Source organism: Pyxicephalus adspersus, chromosome 12 (genome assembly GCF_032062135.1).
Source record: "Pyxicephalus adspersus chromosome 12, UCB_Pads_2.0, whole genome shotgun sequence".
In the NCBI taxonomy this organism is placed as follows: Eukaryota; Metazoa; Chordata; class Amphibia; order Anura; family Pyxicephalidae; genus Pyxicephalus; species Pyxicephalus adspersus.
Window position 1 is genome coordinate 43,689,995 of NC_092869.1, and position 20,048 is coordinate 43,710,042.

Consider the following 20,048-nt stretch of genomic DNA (forward strand, 5'->3'; position numbering starts at 1 on the left):
CCATTCCCAATATTAAATCACCTGCTCTCAGTAAATGTGACCTGAAAAGAACGTTAGAATCATACTTACCTTGTCTTCTGTATTGCTGGGTGTAACATCACCGCCCTTCCCATAAGATTCCTATGAATGTAGACAAGGTAAAGAAGACAATTCATATGCTGTGCACCGTCTGGGGAGATTTCTTCTGCTTTGCCGGGATTCTCCCACGAGCACAATGGCGTCATCCTTGCCTAGGTACCCTAGGTGGAAGATGGGGGTAAGGTAAGTATAAAGCTTTTTTTCTTTCATGTGCATGTACTAAAAGTAGGTGACTGGAGAAGAAAGAGGGTAATTGGATGAGAGATATACCTTCCAAACTTACTATTACTCCTAACCCAGACTATATCTAGTTTTCTACCTTGGAGTCTAAATCCCCTGTAAGGGGGTACAGCTTGTGTGACAACACAGGAGCCCAGCTGGAAAACAGCCACAGAGTGTTGTCACCTAATAACAGCATGTGCCTGCATAAAGCCCCATATTTACAAGGGTTTAGTCCATTGAAAACTGGGTATTAAAACTTTAAAGAAGAGACATCAGAGACTGTTGATCCAGGGAACATCTGATTGCTTCACGGGATCAGGAAGGAATTGTTTTCCCCTGTTGGAATGAAATAAATCATGTTTATAAGGGTTTTTTTTGTGCAAATATGTGTTAGGAGATGCTCTGCTACCACAATATCACACCCTGTTCATTCTGCCTGGCCGTGCCGCTTGCAGCAGGAAGGAGAACAAGGAAATAACGGCATCCCCAGCTTCCCATTAGCAGAGCAGACTTTCTCGGCATCCCCAGCACCTCTGAGGCTGTGCACAGCTAAAGGGAATTTTTGGAACACATTAGTCTCTGACTCCATTCTGCCCTGACATTGACTACTGGGGCTTTAAAGGCTTTCTGCTCAAAGCCACAAGTTGCATGTTGTCGAGTTAAGCTGGGCTGACCTGCTGCTGGTTTGTTCATTCGTTGGATTTACTGTTGCTGACTTTGCCTGTTTCATGACCATGAGATCCTGCCTGGACTGACCTTTCCCTGTGATCCCAACTGTGCTTTTGTGTTTTTCATTGAATACCTCGTCTGGTGGACTTATTATCTGTGTATGACTCTGTATTCCGGACTTGTCGCTGCTGGAATCCTGGTACTGCATAATCTGTGGGCTCCTGGTGCTCTATTAGTTCATCCCCATATGCCATCCCCTGTACAGAGAAGTCCTGGGGGCAGCCATGTGCTGGGATGGCACAACTCACCTCCCGAGGCTGAGCATGGCTTACTATAGGCGAAGACTGTGGCGTTGGATTGGAGGACTGGCGTCTGGCGAGCACTGGTTCTGGACCAGGGCTTCACAATATGGTTTATCTGTGACTAGCTGGTTAGTATGTTTATTTCTCTAGTGGGTAAATTTGATATCTTTTTCAATCTAACTAACTATGTAACTGCAGATGCAGAAATATTGATTTGGATATCATAATATGAATATATGGTTAAAAAAACTCTTTAATAATTGGGTTTGCATAAACAGCTTTTGTTGGGCATGTCTGGTCTCTTACTGGCAATTTTCTTGCGGCACATGGAGGCGAAGTAATTCTTACCGAAAAGTTTAATATTACTCAGTGAACTCCAAATCTTCCTTTCCTGTTATTGGTTTCAAGTTGTCCTTTGTCACCCCCCTCCAAGCTGACGGTGCATTTGATCTTTCATCTGCTCGATGTGAGGGGAGAAGCCACCAGATGTTGGCTGTGATTTGTGAAATGGAGACAGGCTCGGGTACGAGTGTGCGCCATCTGTTTATCCGGCTACCAGCACACCAGCCTGGCACCATAACAGATGAGCCCTGAAAATACTTCATCTGTTGGCGTCTTTCATTCCGTCCGCTCTGCTTCATTCGATTCCATGACATGGCCATTATACAACGCTGTGACGCTCTCCTTATAAGACCCTTTCCTGGTGATAACGGGAATCAGGATATTTTGTGATCATGCACAATGGGGACATCATATCAAAATATTACCAAGAGAGGCCGCCAAGGATAACAAAAGAAGATGCATTAATAACAAAGTTTAACATTAGATGTTAAAAAAGTAAATATCAGACCAGATATATACAAAATATTATTAATCTAAGGGATAAGTAACTATTTATTATCTACATAGCAAATTTTTTTTTAAGATTTTGCCTGTGACTCTCCTGAAATCTGCTGATTGCTAGCAAATGTTTCACAATCTGGACCAGATCCATTCCAGGTGTGCTGGATCACCTTCACTGATGAAAGTGTATCCTCTCCATGGCGAGCTTTAATAAATCATGCCCAAAAAGCCAAAACATTGAAATATTTAAAATTGTAATGTGGAACCCTGAAACCTCAACCTATTATCTGCAGACACTCCTGTTTTGTACCCTCATATCTATATATCAGGTGAGTTCCTGTGCCTAGGCACTAATGTTCCTTGTCATCATATCTGTATATCTCCAGTATCATCTCAGGCTCTGCTGCCTTCGTAGTGAGATTTGGTGCTGTCACTATGGTGCTGCTCTTTGTTCTCCTTGCTGGAGAGGAAGCTGTACCTGGAGACCTGCAATGAAAGGATTTACATGTATCAACATTATCCATTCCATGTATCTGTGCTTCCTTTACATCTTGTACCATTTCTTGATCAATACCAGTAATTAGACCACAAATCATAAAGGAGCTATAACGTTATAAAATAAAGCCCTGCTCCAATAACAAGATGGTTGCTTCCATGCAGAGACACTGCACAAGAAGTTTCCTTTTTTCAGCCATTATCACTCCCTGTGCAATATCCTAGGAGATTTGGACTGAGATTTACTCAAAGACATTAATGCAAAGCCTGGCCACTTCCACATTAGCAGTGACACAGTGCAGAACAAGGCATTGAAGTTAGTAATGGGGAAAATATCATCACTTGTCTTTTTTGAACTCAGTACAGGTCCTCTTTATCTCTTATCCCACCCAACACCCCCATGTCTTATTACCAGTATATGATCCTCATTCAAGGATAGGTTCTGTATAACTGATATGTACCCAGTCTATCTTAATGAGGAATTATTTGTAAAAGTATAACTGGACAGATAACATTGTCTTACCTATTGATATCCCTTATGGATGTGGATAAATGGAGCTTTATATGGAGTGTATACATAATAAATTAACACTTGTAACTTTAAAGATGTCCTGCTGCTGGTTTATCTTCACTGAGCTGCTTATTTATCTCTTTCCTTCATCCCAGATATTGGATAATTTCAATTGTCATTCTCCACATGTAATAATAATCATCAATATCAGGGTTCACTTCTAAAACCCTTTCCTAATCCTGACGTTACATCTTTTTCACTAAGCCCTCTTAAACATCTTTGGAACATTTATTACTACATGTCTCATCCTCCTCTGAAGAAGCCAAGTGGCGAAACGCGTCAGAGACCCATTTCCTATGTTCCCTAATGGACAACATCTCTCCTAAATAGGAGAAAATATGCTACAACTATATCAATCTGTATGTAAGTGGAACTTTGAATAGCGCTTGCTAGATATTTTCTTACAAAACTTGCTTTTGATGCCAAAAACAATCTCTTTTTTAAATCTGGAACCCTATAATAATAGGAGTCCAAGTATATATTTTTTTTATTTAGCATAAGTTGTGATCTAAATTTACCTCCAAACCTTCTTCTTTCTTTATTGTTATGTCCCATTATTCATATTATTTCACTTTGCTGCTGTAGTAAGCAACGTCTATTTTTCTTATTCCCTGTGACAACATTATAAGACTTGTAAATGTTTCTAATTCGTATTACGTACTTTTAATCCCTAGTTTTCCTATTTTGTCATTTTTACAGAAATGTTGCAGAATATGCTATTTACATGCAATATTGGTAAATTCTTAGCATTGTCAGCATCTCTCCCGCAATGGGAAGTCTTATAGCTGGTGGTCATGTCCCATCATTCATCTAATTTTTCTTTTTTGTTTGGTAAAAAACATCTATTATTATTCCCTGTAACAACATAATTAGGCTTGTACGAGGCTCGTAAATGTTCCTCAGGGGCGGATACTGGGAGGAGTCTATCAATGGCCAATGGAATGACAGAGAGGGTGGATGAGAATGATGCATGATACCACAATGGGCTTTTAGTTTTTATTACGTCATTTTATTAATAGAAATATTGGAGAATATAGTATAGAAATATAATATTGGTAAAATGTTAGCATTGTCAGCGGCCCTCATGCTGGGACGCTTTATAGCCGGTGGTCATGTTTCGGTGAAGCCTCAATCCCCCTGTAGATAAGGACAAGCAAAAAACATTGTCCTCAGCTTGTATCTTGTAGCTCTGATAAGGTTTAATCCAGCCAGGAAGCGAAGCCACATAAAATATCTTTATCTGAAACAAGTACTCTGAAAGGTTAATCACACAGCGAGGGGAAGAGAGGACAGAGAAGGGACAGTTTTATGTTCCTCTGCACAGAGACCTTATTAATCATGTCTCCACTGCCTAATATATGGGTCGGAGACCTCCTTTACTCTATAATGGATAGAGCGATACCCGGGAAATTCCTGCTATGAATATATTTGTTGCAGCCAGATGGTGTCTGATGGAGAAACTTTGTCATTTTATGGGGAATTAAACTACAATTTATCCCACAAGTCATGAAGCGATGCACAATGAAATGTCTGCAGTCACCAAATTTTATTAAACTTACCCCAAACTGTTTACTAACCCTCAACTAAAGAAATTGGTAACCCCATTGGTTCAGGCTTCTCTGGGTACCTGCAGCCTGTTGCAAGGTGGCCCAATCACAGTATGGGATCTGAGGGGATGAGGAGCATTGATTAGTTGAGGCAATTAGAGGCAGCCAATCAGTGCTCTTTGAAATTGATTAATAGTTTTGCAGATTCAAAATGAGCAAAATGTACAACAAATATTCTGTATATACCAATACTGCATAGCAGATCAGCTGCTCCTTCAATGTTCACATCTACTAAGGAATGGACAGGAAACGTAAAAGAAAGCTAATCGTACTACTACACTGGGAGTTGTAGTATCTGAATTAATGATCTTTTCAATTCACAAAAATATCCAACACATTTCAAGGGAACTGCCTCCCTTCATCAGGGCATTGGAAACTGCATGTTTCTGGGAAAGACTTGCTGCTAAATCTGATTTTCAAACAAAATGAAGAAAGAAAGGATAGATCACTTTCACTTTAGTTTAGTGAATGTGGAAAAACTTTACTTTGCAAAGAATACTCAATAGCATGCCAGGAAATCTACAGAAACAATTGTTTTCTTTGCACATGGTTGGAATCTTCATTGACTCAGCTGAGTGAATTAAAACTTTCATAGTGATAATTCATTTTGTTAGGTGATCAGCCTATATTCCTTCAATTAACAAACTCCAATGAGCCTGTGGTCCACCAAAGCCAAGCAAATGATCGAAACGTCCAATCCAGATGTCCAAAATTCTGCATGAACTGGCCACAAGTCCATTGGCACCAAATAAAAACTAAAACAAGGATTGTGCCTGTCCCGGTTTTATAGGAGTAACATTTCCTCCAATATGAAGCTACATTTAATTAGGATCAGCTCTTATCTTTACCAATGCAGAAATGTGTTGAAACTAAGTTTTTTTTTTACATAGCCTTAGAAATTTCACTGAAATGTTTCTTTTGATGGCGATGCCCCTTGGTGGTCTCATCAGGCCCTTTCCTGACAATTAAACTCTTCATCTGTTGGCAAATATAGAAAGCCTCCAAATTAAGCCGATTTCAAACGGCCATGCGCGATGCCCAGACCTAAGATTCCCAAATTGCTTTTTTTTTTTTAAGCCCTTTCAAACCGCCCTTCATTTGTGTTGTGCACAGATCTGCCTTTCATGTCAGATAGAATCGCCTCCTCTTAACATGGGAGATATGATTTTATTGAAATGGTTGTGTGAAGCTGCAATTTTCCCTCCCAGCGCAGCCCCAACACACAAAGAAGGGGGGAGATTTATAACTCACTGTGCTGCAATTAAAAAACCTTCCATCACCTTTATCTTAAATGCACTCTCTGAAAAGTGGGGACGTGGGAGGATTACAGCGAGTCGGCGGAGAGCTGTGCAAAGCACTTTGTGCTTGATGAAATTGAGATTTTAAAATAATTCTTTTAGAACAGAGGAATTAAAAGGATAGATTTTGGACTGTACTTTTTTTTCCTTATAAAATGGAAAATGTGAAAGCCACGGCGTGTATATTGTTATATATTCTTTAACTCTTTCTGAGATTCTCAGCAACGCACATCAATTCTGCCTCTGAGACAGGCCAGCTGAGTTATCAGGTGGAGATGAAATTCTAAAGGTTGGAAGGACAAGAGAGCAGACATATTGTTGTAATATAGAGCCCTGACATTCTGCCGTTTATAACCTCCAATATTTAACTTTGGAAGTTCAGGTGAAAGAGAAGAAATACCAAAATTAAACGTCTTCTTGGGTTTTATCACCAAAGAAAAAAAGGAACCAAAGGAGAATATGGCATCCAATTTTTCTTTATTATATCATTCAATGTGTTGTGATTATTATTTATTTTTAGTAGTAAGTTTTTTTTAATTGGAATGGTCTTCCACGTCCTATCTACTTATTAACGTCCTATCCTACCTTCTTTTTATTTAAAAGAACACATAAAACCCATCTTTTCAAACTTTCCTACATGTCTTCTTCCGTTTCTCAAACTCTCACTACTTACCCATTATTCCATCAATCCCCTCCTATTGTGTGATACTTCTCCCACCTCTTAGATTGTAAGCTCTTCTGCATGGTCCTCTCCTCCTCCTATGTAACTGTCAGTCATTTGCAACCCTTATTTATTGTACAGCTCTGCATAATATGTTGGCGCTACATAAATACTGTTTATTAATTATATTAATAATAATATTAATAAAAAAAAATTGGATTTCTCTCTAAGAAAGCCAAGCATAAACTTAATCCATTGAAATTTAAACTGGATCCATTCAAATTTAGAATAGAGCATTCCTCTTATCAAACTATCTCCCCTTTGCCATTTATTGTTAGATACCTAGAACTCATCTGTCATACCTCATCCTTATCTCTTGTGATTTTGTTACATTGGGCCTGATTTATTAAAGCTCTCCAAGACGGAAGCGTATACACTTTTATCAGTGAACCTGGGGGATCCAACAAATCTGGAATGGATCTGGCCCAGGAATGAAAACATTTGATTTAAAAACAAGTAGGAAATGACTTTAGGAAATCCATTCCTGGTTTTCTGGATCACCCAGCTTCACTGATGAAAGTGTATCCTCTCCTGCCTGGGAGAGCTTTAATAAATCAGGCCAAATATATCAATAAATAGACACCAGTTACCGGTCATAGTGACAGCATCCCCATGCTAACCTTACCTGCTCTCCTTCAAAGCTTCATGCATTTCTGCTGCTGGCAATGCGATCTGATGTGCTGGCACATAGCAGAGCAGTGAGTACCCTTCACTGGTCATGTGATGATGGTTAGCCCTAGCTATTGGCTGCTTGGCCCCGGTACTGTCACCATGCGGCAGGTCGCACCTTACCCAAAGATGCCAGGTTTGTCACCGGCTGTGGAGGAGCTGCAAACATCACAGGATATATTTGTATATGTGGGATCATGAAAGGTTCTTTCCAAAGATGTTGTCATTTGCTTTAAATGGCCATGGTGCCTCTTTAAAGTGTTTTTCTGGCCAAAATATATTTGGCAAAGAGGTGCCATGTTGTGGGTAGCAGCAAAATGTTTACAGTAACACCTAACACTAAAAACACTGCCAAACTTTACAAATATCCTATCAAAATATTACTATGAATTCATGCTCGTTTTTTTGTCTGGAGTTTCACTTTAACTATGACAAGCTTATAAGGCAGACGGATTACATCAGGCTGACCCTCGTCTTGTCCAATCTCAGATTCATAAGATCATCTGCCATTTGTTTCACTAAGAGCTCTGAGAATTGACTGATGTATTGATTGGTGACACATATATATATATGTGATGGGTTTGCTCACTCCGCAGGTCATGTGATCCATCAGGGCCATCCATTACTAATAAATGGATCTCTTTGGAGTCAGCAGACACTGAGTCAGGCAGGAAGTAGTAATGGGGCCCTGCACTGGTCCCCCCCACCATGACTGGCATGTTTATTGGATTTTTCTGCACCCAGCCCTGATGAATGCGGTGGGGGAAAATATACACATAATAAAATAATAAAATAACTTGATTGATGGGTCTCACTCTGAAGTAATGGGAATTTCTTTGCATGTAAACCATGCTCAGTAAGAGATGAAAGCCAATTAAAGGAAAAGGTGGGCTGAGAAGGGAGGAGCTAGAAGTTGGTTGTCCTCCACCCAAAAAATGAAGCAGCTCTATATGATTTGCTGCAGTTTTTATTATAGATTGTTAGAAGCTCACAGTGTGCAGTGAAATCAAAGTAATATAAAGTATCACTTACCGATTCCCAGAAAAGGTTAAATACTACCTAGAAATAAAGACATTACACCTTAGAATAAATATTTCTATTGTTCCTTTTTAACCAATAGTTCTGTTTACAGGGCCCAGTGCTGTCAAATTAGAATCCCACAATAATCTCTTCCAGGATTGGCTGCTCTCCAGTACTGCATTCAGCAAATGCAGCATAGAGTCAGGTGAAGATAGCTGTCCTTGGCTACCCTGTTGCTTGATTGGCATGTAAACAATGACCTTCAGCCAATCAATCAAGAGGTCAACCAAGGACATCTGTTTCTGGCTGCCCCAGGTGAATGCAATGAAGGGAGTTCTGCTCAGATGGGGAAGCTTATATAGTTGTGTATTTATTTGTGTCCAGCCAATCCAGTAAGAGGGCAGGTAAAGGCAGGTGTCTTTGCTGACTTCATACAGCATATGAGAGCAACAGATGCTGGAAGGACTCCTTGTCGGATTCTATTTAGACATTGCTGGACCTACAAAAGTAAGTATTTGTTTAAAAAAAGTGGTTGTGTTTATTTTTAGGTCTTTTTTAACCTTCCTGAAAATGGGTATGAGGTGCTATGTACCCATGTGCTTATTACCCAGGGTGAGGGGGCAGATATCTGGGAGCCTCTTCATTATTAGATGCTTACAGTTTCAAAATAAGCTCCCCACCCATGGACCCCAACAACACAGCAGTCACATTGGGGTAATGAGACCTTGCCACCATTGGGGTCAGACGGGTGGCTAGTTTTGCAGATGAGGATTTTTTTTGCCTCTTGCCTTCTTTAGAAATCCCAATTCCAGAGGACCTTTTTGGGGTTAGAAAAGGGGACACACATGCTCTCTGCCCCCTTTCCCTTTTTGTTATAGTCCCATGGAAATCACCCAACAACAGCTTTACAGCAAGAGGTAAAAAATGAAACAGCTTCTCATGACGTGCCCATCTTAGAATCCCAAGCTCTTCATGTGTGGCCCTCCAGGATTAGTTTGGGCCGAGCCGGGGACAGCTGTCTGCCTGTAGTCTAATGGAAGATATTCTGGAGGGAAGAGAACCAGTACACATGTTATTGTTAATCAATCCTGCGCCTTGGCTGCTGCCATAGAGAGGAATCGATGAGCCATCCCCCGACATCAGCGCCTCCTAAATGGACCAGAACTTTCTGAACTATCAGAGCACTTTGGTGTTGGAGCTTCGAGCTCCGCACAGCTTGAAATCCGTAGTTACTCCAAACTGCACAGAACTGAAGAGACCACGACTGTGCCTAAGCCTGACTGCTGCCCGTTAGTCACTCACAGTCATCGCGCCCAATGAGGGGCCGTCTGTCGGAGATTATTAATATTAAATTGTATTTATAAAGCGCCAACATATAACATAGCGCAGTACAAAAATACATAACTGAACTGGGGTCTATATAACATGTAATATTGTTTGCAGTTTAACTTCAAAAAGTAAAAACAATTTTGACGGGAGGTAGAAGTGAAGAGAAGGAACAAGGGGACCAACCTCAAACATGATCTGACCTTTGGGGGCCTCTTAAAGTATTGGTTCCTTAGAGACTGTACACACTGTGAGACATGTTGGTGGTATGTAAGTAAAATGTAAGCACAAATTCAGCCACAGCTGTCACAGCACCATTGGCCTTCTGGTGCTTCCTGTATTCGAATGTTTGGAGGATTCTCCAGAATGCTGCGGAATGCTTCTCTGTAGGAAAGATTCGTTGTCCACCCAGCAGTGTGCCCCCCAATCCCCCAAGCCCAGACAGCCTCATCCATCATATTAGGTCCCTGCTACATCCTCAATAGCCCTGCTGGCATTTTGCAACACCTGAAGTCCTGGCGGACCCAACTTTCTTATTTCTCTTTCCATCCATCATCTATTGATCCATCACAAAGCATGGCAGAGCGCGTTCAGAAAACGTTGTTCAGCAGAGACGGCGGGCCGGTCACGGCTCGCTTTTTCCGCTCATATTTCCCGTCTACCAGAAGAGATAATGGTAGAAATACGGCCCGGCTCATGTCACCGTAAAGGAATTTTATACGGAGAGCACCATTATGGCCTATCATTCGGAAATGTCAGGCGGATAAACTGCTCCGGGGAGCTCTGCGGGCTTTGGAGCCGGGAGATCACTCATCCCTTCTCTGACGCCTTTAACGATCTGTCGTTGGGCACCGGTAACATTTTGAAGTGGATTGTATTGTTAATGCTTTTATGGGAGTTTAAAGTTCTTTGCAGCTCATCTGTGGGAACCAAATTGTCATCTTCGCCTCCCTACCGCCCGCCTGCCGATTAACCTGAAGATTTCATTAACGCCGCCAGGCGATCAATAAACGGAGAATGACTTTTTAACGTCTGACAACCTCGATGATTACGCCGTTTTCCCCTATAAAGGTGCTCAGCAAATGTCACTTTTGTGTGCCATTATGTAAAGATCTTCAAGAAAATATTTCAAAAGTCTGCCCTGCGAAAAAACGGCAAACTTATTTTACTGTCTGTAATCACCGGCACGGCATCACCTGCACGCTGGATGCAATCGAACATCAAGGTGCTTGAACTGGGGAGCGGGTTTAATGAGAAGAGTGACTGGATACAATGTTGCAGTCTGATCACCAAAGGAGGGGGAATGTAGACTAAGAAAATGCTTCTTTCTGCCTGCAGCAGAGTGATGACATCATCTCAACCTGGGCACAGTCACTAAGTGGACATTACAGACAATTTTTTAGTGATTTATTTTCTAAGAAATGATCTTGTGCTGTGTATTGAGACATGTGGGGTGTTTATAGATGGAGATAATGGAAATGTGGCACTGACTGAGATAAACCCTCTCCTCCGGCTGGCTGCTTGTAATTTGACATTGCAATAGGAGGAGAAATGTTCCATAGAAGCTTGTCTGGACCATTTTGTACATCCCATCTATCTCCCAACCCAGAGTCAGCCCTGTGTACATCTCTCCATGAGCGTTGTAACGGCGCCAATGTTTAGCTTGGTTATCAGGCGCAGGATTGGGAGCCAGTGATGGCCGAGCTAGAAATCTGCAAGTTGGCAGCCAGAAATCAGTGGAGGTCTTCCAAGAATTTCTGAAGCCGAGCTTTGTAAAAAGCATAAAGAGACGAAAGATAGAAGCTAAGAACTTAATCCTTCCGGATCAGAACTGTCAGCCAGGTCGGAGGGTCCCCCTTGTGATGACATTGCCGGTCAGGTGCCAGCGGCACAGGGGGTCCTTCACAGAATGAGGGTTAACTTTGCTGGGGAGAGGCGGATCTGAGTATAAAAGGGCGAGCTGATGTCGCTCTGGAAATACAAATTTTACATCATTACCATTCCACCATTAATATTATTATATAGTATTTATATAGCACCAACATATTACGCAGCACTGTACAAAGTGGCTCACAATCTAATGTCCCTATCATAGTCATATGCCATTACACAGTTTAAGGTCAATTTTGGGGTAAAGCCAATTAACATAACTGCATGTTTTTGGAATGTGGGAGAACACCGGAGTACCTGGAGGAAACCCACGCAGACACGGGAAAAACCCGAAATCCAAACCTGGAACCTAGCGCTGCAAAGGCCAGAGTGCTAACCTCCGAGCCACTGTGCTGCCCATGTTGGATGACGAGTCTCCTCTCTGTATCATTCAGGACACAGCTGGTTCTGGGGGATATGGGAAACTTTGGAGCGACCCAACAAATTCCTCTTCAGCATGATGGATTATTAGGAAGTATAGTTACCCCCCTCTGCCTAAGCTGCCCAGTGGGCTTCCAGAGGAAACCTGATTACAGGAGAAGATTTGGCAGTAAATGGGGTTGGAGCACTGGCAGACTAAGCCAACAATGGGGCCCTGTGCAGAATTCACTTGGATTCCCCTAGCCAAACTGGCATGGGCCCACTGTGGAGGCTGAGGAGGTTCCAGGGCCCTTGTGCACTGGCACACTTTGCACCCCTTTATCTTGGGTTGGATCATCCCTTGAAATGGAAGACGTGTCACTCTGCTGTTTTTTAAGCTGTGGTCTCCCTTCGGGGCCCAGGCGAGTGTTCAGGATAATCATAAAGTGTCAGCATTATGACAGTCAGCACAATCAGCGCCATTATCTGAACGTGTGACAATATGCCAGCTGCAAGAAGAGGAGACAACATTGTATTTTTTTTTCTCAGGGCCACAATATTTGCCGCCTTCCCTGGTGGATTCTGACGAAGCCACTTCAGTCTATGATAACCTATAAGATCCTCAGATCCACAGCCAGGGACACCTATGATGCATTAGGTTCAACATAACACTCCTAGCAGAGGTGGCACAGGAGCTAAAATGAACAACGTTATATCACTTGTGTGAACCTGAAATCCCATCAATACTCAATGTAATGGAGACGAACAATCTGTGTGACACCCCTTGTCCGCAGGTGACGTGCTGATGTGCAGGGCCAGCACCAAACTATGGTCTCCTCCAATTTTAGAGAATGCTGAATCTACCCAGAGGGGTCACAGACTCTATATGTCCCATAGTTAGGAAACGCAGATGGTTTAGATTTAGGGACAATCTGACTTTTTACCCTTTATTATCTTGTGCAGCAGAGATATACCCTCCTAAATCACCCCTTCAGGTCCCTCTCCAGTGCCCTTCCTAACCCAATTTTGCTGATTCCTAGAAAAGTTCTGCAAAGATTTTCCAGAGCCATTGGAGGAGATATTGGAGAAATGCGGCCACAGACTATTTCTTAGTGCACTAATCTTGGATTACACGTACCCGGTGCTCTGCCGTACAAATTGCATTATATGAGCCTGAAAAGTTGTTAAATTTATAGAAACTTCCTAATGCATTTTTTAGTGGCCTTTGAAATAGGGAGCCGATACAAAGGGCCAATCTCTGAAATGATTGCAGTCATTTCGTTTGTTTCACAAGGAAAACTGTTCAGCTTTTAAGAATGGCCAATTATTCCTTCAATGTATATCCGCTGCTGCAAGTCAGAGTACAATTTAAACTCTGCGGCAATTGTCTCACACTGTGTTCCCTCTCTCCTCACACTCGGCAATGTACGGAGCAGGGACTTTTATCTACAGATATCACTCAGATGGGAGATATTAGGAGACAGAAATGTGCAGAATATTTGTCTGTGGAATGGTAATATCTGTGCGCCTGCTTAGGCCATGGACGCCAAGGGGCGACTGACTCATCGCATCCAAAAACCATATATTATATAAATATTAATTTAATTTCTTGCACACCCAACCCCAAAACGTCATCCTCTACTGAACCCTGAAAGGGAATCTTTGCTGTCTTGCACAGCTTCACTACCTGAAGAATATTCAGATTTCTGTTTCATTTGCCAATCCCTATATCAGTGAATGGCACATATGTGAAATAGGGATGGAATATAACACAGATGGAAGTATTGGATGCTGAAGACTCAGCACCTTCCAGGGAGCTTTGCTGCAAAATTCACCTTCAGTCTAGAGATTTCCCTTACTGCTGGATGTCCTCAGTCTAAGATCATTCAGTAAGCTCTTGAACTCTCTCTATATCTTTTTCTTTTTGGCAATTCTTTATTCTTTTTTATTATTTTCATGCATCTATATTGCAATCGTTTTGGCTTTGCTCTTTATTTTCCATATGTTCTAAGAACAAAGGAACCAATAAAGTGCATGTTTTTGTAGGCATAGTCGGAGTGCCCAGGATAAACAAACACGAACATAGGGAGAACATGGAAATCTTTTGAAGATGGTATCCTGGGCAGGATTCAGACCCCGGTGCTGCACAGTTTGTAGCACGGACTGCTGACCTTTAATTATGAATTATTGGATTTCTATTACTGAATCTAGGTAGGGGGCTTCTTATATGGAAATTAACTGATCCCCCAAACCACACCAACCACTTGGCTTTTTGTGTTATAAGCTCATTGGATTCTCTGGCTGCCTCCATCATCACCAACACTGATTGTCATTCTGTGATACAGAGACATCTCCATCCAGCAGGTCAGTACAGCACATCCTGATTGTATGGGAATTATTCCTCCAAGCAGCTGCTCTCCGCTACAATTCCAGTTCTGAGCAGAACCTGAGCCAATGCTGAGACACAACTTAATCATCGGCTCTGGCAGAGTCGCTGCAACCAGCTGGGATTTCTTGTGTCCCAATAAACAGGCGGCCGGACATCTCTTCATCAGCAGGATCAGATGAAACGAATGTCTGAATATTGGAGAATGTCAGAGCACGGCGCGGTCCCAGAATTCTCCATCACTGGACCGCCATGTCCCATCACTTTGCCTAACGCCAAGGGTCAGCGAGGGGTTTTATTTGTGCAATTTTGACCATAAAAAGGTATCCTGGAGGGCAATATGTTAGTGTAACACTTCCAGGCAATTATTACCCCACACAGAGATCACAGGAACTCCCCCAGATTCCCTCCACGTCACCAATCCCAAGCCCTGATGAAGTGTGTGCCTTTACAGCTCCTGAAATGAGTTGTTTTATTTAGAAAAATAATTAATGAACTATATTAAGATTTTGGAATATCTTTGACAAAAATTAATTTAAAGTTCTCCAAGACTGTATAGGACATACTTTCATCAGTGAACCTGGATGATCCAGCAAACCTGGAATGGATCTGGCCCAGGATTCAAAACATTTGCTAACAAATAGCAAATGTATTTTTGAAATCTATTGCATGTTTGCTGGATCACCTGGCTTAACTTATGAAGGTGTATCCTTTCCAGCCTTGGAGAGCTTTAATAAATCCGGCCCAATGTTCCAATAGATCAGTGATAACCCCAAGGGGCAGCTTGCCAATACCCTTGTACCTAAAAGATAAGACTCAGCACCCCCTAATCTCAGTTTTCTGGTTATTTGACTTGAACATGTAAGTGCCCATTTTTTAGTGTTCCTCAGAAGCAAGTTCCTTATTCAATAATGTAAAATAATGAGCGTTGTTTGATAAATGGGCCTGATTTATTAAAGCTCTCCAAGGCTGGAGAAGATACACTGTTATCAGTAAACCTGGGTGATCCAGCAAACCTGGAATGGATGCAAAGTCATTTGCTAATTGCTGCAATTCAAGTTTGCTGGATCACCCAGGTTCATTGACGAAAGTGTATCCACTTCAGCCTTGGAGAGCTTTAATAAATCAGGCTCAATGAGAGGTGTCCACAGGACCGGAAGTCTTTTTGAATTATCAATACAAAATGTGTTTGAATGAGTTTCAATTTGAATTTCCCGCACACGCGCCGACATCATTGCCGAGGGACACGCACACGCTACGGACGGAGAAGAAGAAGCCGGCCGGTAAGTGATCGATAAACCCGAACTTTTCTCACTGTATTTTCATACAGTGAGAAAAGTTGGGGTTTATCGATAATTGTAATTTTTGTAAACCCGAACCAAAGTCGGGGTTATCGCTCGGGTGGTTAATATTAATAATATTAATAATAAACAGGATTTATGTAGCACCAACAAATTACGCAGCGCTGTACAATAAATATGGGTTACAAATGACAGATACAGACAGTGACACAGGAGGGGCAGAGGACCCTGGCCCGAAGAGCTTACAATCATTTCCCAAGCTGAATGTAAGCAGATTGTGAGCTCTGCAGACCAGCAGCAGCCTCCAGGTTGTATTTCTTGTCTCTGTCCGTCTATATAATCAGTGGAAGTCATTTCTAGATCCTTGTAAAATATTATCAGATCTTCCTGGTCCTCCGCGTTCCTCTAATTAGACTTTTAATGTGCAATAAGTAACCTTAAAATATTTTCTCACAGTTTTGCTTTATAGAAGTAACAATTACAAGCGGCGCGGCCTTCATAAACAACGCAGATCATTAGCGGCCATGACTGGCTGGATTTCATAGATATACAGACCCTAAATGTTATTTAAAGGGGTGGAAGTGACCTCTGCAGACCGTCGGAGTGTAAATATTACAGAGGGAGAGCGTACGCTTTATGTATTATGGTGGATTCTGTGTTTAGTTATGGCCAACAGCAAATACTTCCAGCCAGCATGCGCCCAGTGTGCTTTAAAAGTACTTTATATGAATAACTATACACTACGTTTACCTATTTTAACGATGAACTACGCTATAAGCAAATTTTGTAAAATTTGAGGAGCTGTGTGTTTTATTACTCTTGATGAGCTTTACATATTTTCTCCAGATCTGTGCCGTAATTCAATGTAATGCTTTGCCTCTTGTAATAAAGACCGGTCACTGCTGCTCTCCCTCCTTGTGTGGGGTGACTGGTCTTGACTCCGCCCCTCCTCTTGTTCTCTGCAGGCAGCCTGTAGTGGGCGGAGCTGATTGGCCCCTCCTACATCTCCGCTTCCTGCATGGGCTGTGATATCACTGCTATTTTTATGGGGTACTAATTGGTTTTGCAATAATTGGAGTGATATCCTCTGTGACTATTGAGAAATTTAATTATATGCTTTCATTTTTGATATAATGCAGGCTGTAGCATTGAGTGTCCCATAAGAAGAATAGATTCTAGCCCAGTGATGGCCAAATTACAGCCCGTTTGACTTTTTAATCAGGCCCGCTTTTAAATGTAATTCATATCAGTTCTTGCTAACACTCTCCATCCATCTGGTACTGGCCCGGCCCATCTGTCAGCGTTTAAACTGATTGTGGCCCCTGGGCCAACCCTGCCCAAGCCATATCTATATATTGCACCTTCTGGCCCGGGTTACTTCTTAAAAGTACAGTCTGCTAATTTTACAGAATAATTACTAAAAGGAAGCAGAAATCTTTGTTTAATTCAAAATATAAAAACATATAATTATCAATATTAAACAGTTTTTTATATAACGCCAACATATTACGAAGCGCTGTATATTAAATAGGGGTTGCAAGTGACAGACAGATACAGACAGTGACACAAGAGGAGGAGAGGACCCTGCCCCAAAGAGCTTACAATGTAAGAAAATATATTAATAATATATAAATATTATAATCCAAGATGAAACTAAAACTGTGACCTCACCTGCGTGTTATCCTCAACACATTGCTCATTTCATGCAAAATGTATATATATCATACAAGGCACAATGTCACAATACAATTCATATGTTTTTCATGTGCTTGTCCTTGAAAATTAAATATTTATATTTATGTGAAATACCCAATTCCATTTCTCATGCATATTGTGGAAAATATTTAAATAGAAAAGCTGGTGTCTGGAGTTCTCCTTCAATAAATGTTTTTTCAGTAGCTCTTCAATGAGTTTACTTTGTAGCTTGTTGTTGTTTTTCCATTAACGGACTTTCATTTTTCTTGTTTTTTTTTTTTTAAAAAGTCTAAAATCTAGAAAACATAAAACACTATACAGCAAAAAAAAAAGAGCTTTTTCTGGGGGCCCTTTGGTGATGAGTTGTTGTATCTAAGCAAAGAAAATGCAATGTTGTCACAGAGAAGCACAAAGTAACGTCTATCTCCCCCAATTCCATTATCTCTCAAATTGGAGTGGAAACACTTTGCTGGATTTATTCATTAAATATTACATTTAAGAAAAACTCACAGAATGGCGATAGTTAAGGAATGAATAGGAAATATGAAAAAATAAAATTTGTGTGCAGTTGATCTGTTTTAAAATGAAAAACAAAAAGTTCTACAGATGAGTCAGATGAACAAAAATCTGTTTTTTAACATTTTATAACAGGTTTGCAAAATTATAACAATTACAAAAGTATTACAAAATAATTATTACAATTATAACAGGATTGCAAAAGACACAACAAAACTTACACACACACAAAGTAACAAAATAATCTTAAACAACTATAGAATAAAATAAGAACAAAATTGCCAGAATGATTGAGGAACAACATAAAATATAGATCCATCAGAGAGATAGACAAATATTATGCATTCCTTTAGTAATACCAAAGATAACACAACTAATAAAAATAGTAACAATAGTAATACTTCGCTTAACTGTGAGCTGATCAATGAATCAGAGCCGCCACATTATTAGAAGGATCATTATTTTATAAATGTATTTATCTTTTAAAAAACAATTTTGTTGAATTAAGTGGTCCGTGAGGTCGGAAAGGTTGCCGACCTCTGACATAAAGTATTGGTCCATCAGAAAGATGATAACTATACCGGATAAGGTAAAGTTATCATCCTATTGTGTGAGACTTTTCCCACCTCCTAGATTGTAAGCTCTTCGGGGCAGCGTCCTCTCGTCCTCCTGTGTCACTATCTGTCTGTCATTTGCATCCCCTATTTAATGTACAGCACTGCGTAATATGTTGGTGCTACATAAATCCTGTTTATTAATAATAATAACAATAAAAACAATAATAATATGGAGCGAGGGGTTAAACTGCTGGGAGTATGAAGCGAAATCTAACAGTCCTAGTTGAATCCAACAAACTATGGGGGTTAGAGATCTATAGGACTTTGGAACATATCACTGTATTCAGAGTTTCTGCTGGTTTCTGTAATTTTTTTTCTGTAAGACATTTTAACTAGTTTATAATATTGCATTTATTATTCTTTGTATGATGTTGTATTCTATTTTTGTATGTATTTTGTTGTATACTGTTTATATAACTTTTTCATATTCTGCTTTTGAATTCCAGTGAAAAATAAATATTGATACTATTATTATGAACTATAAATAAAATAATATTAATATCATGTGTTTGGGCAGAAGAATGGGTCCAGGATAGGTGAAATGAACTTCTGTAGCCTTCAGGAGATATTCAACCCTTTTCCTACTAAGAATAAAATTAAATTCCACGCTCCAAATATAAATAATATAATTTGTATCATATTGTAATATACATTATTAATAATAATAACAATAATAAACAGGATTTATATAGCGCCAACATATTAAGCAGCGCTGTACATTAAATAGGGGTTGCAAATGAAAGACTAATACAGACAGTGATACAGGAGGAGAGGACTCTGCCCCGAAGAGCTTACAATCTAGTAGTGGGGAGAATTTACTGACAATTGATTAAATACATAAAAGTATATATATATATATATATATATATATATATATATATATATATATATATATATATATAAAAATCAGCCCAGTATAAATCCCCTTGAAGAAAGCATTTATATCCAAAAGAACTTAAATTGTACCGTATATTATTTTATGATGATTCCTCGGGGTCGGGGCTGTGTTGTAGAAGTGATCAGTGTTGCCGTAAAGCCATCCAATCACTTCTATGGGCATTGTATCTGAGGTCTATTACGTTAATTACGTAGCAGCCTAATTTGCATTTGTACACAGTAAAGTTACAAAGTTAAGCTGAGAAAAGACACAAAAGTCTATGGAGTTCAACCACTAGGGAAATAAACTTTCTAGAAAACCAGCTGATCCAGAGGAAGGCAAAAAAACTCCTATAAACGATGTTTCAGTTTACTCCAATAGGGAAAAAGCCTTTTCTTATTCTATGTGGCAATCGGATGTTCCCTGGATCTGCGGTTTTTGGCGTCATTCATTTTACACTTTAATATCCAGTAATATTCTGAAAGTGGATCTGTTAAGGTGAGGGGAAAACTTTAAGGGTCTATGAAACAATCAAAGTGTTCAATA